Source organism: Branchiostoma belcheri, unplaced genomic scaffold (genome assembly GCF_001625305.1).
Source record: "Branchiostoma belcheri isolate BF01 breed outbred unplaced genomic scaffold, Haploidv18h27 scaffold1, whole genome shotgun sequence".
Taxonomy (NCBI): Eukaryota; Metazoa; Chordata; class Leptocardii; order Amphioxiformes; family Branchiostomatidae; genus Branchiostoma; species Branchiostoma belcheri.
The window spans coordinates 3263310-3263556 of NW_017802379.1; the positions used below are offsets into that span (position 1 = coordinate 3263310).

A 247-nucleotide genomic window follows, 5' to 3' on the forward strand; every position below is an offset into this window, starting at 1 on the left:
AAAGCTTTCTAACTGGCGATGATTGTGTTTTGGGCCTGTTTTGTCACTAAAAATGAGCCTTAGAATATATGCCCTCTGTACTGCCTCCTCAGAAAATCAAACAGCATTAGGCTTTGCCCTTAACTACCATTATCTTGTTTATTTTGTTCTTGATTTTGGTTTACGAAGGAAGTCTGACTAAAACACAACATTTATTTAGACAAGTATTGAACAAACACAGATGTGTTACACGCACAAAATTCACACA

General features: G+C 36.0%; 1 protein-coding gene across 1 annotated transcript in view; it reads right to left on the reverse strand.

Annotated features, from left to right (window-relative positions):
- LOC109466352 overlaps positions 1-247 on the reverse strand; it is a 17924-nt gene that overhangs the window by 7344 nt on the left and 10333 nt on the right. The gene's annotated exons all lie outside the window — the stretch shown is intronic.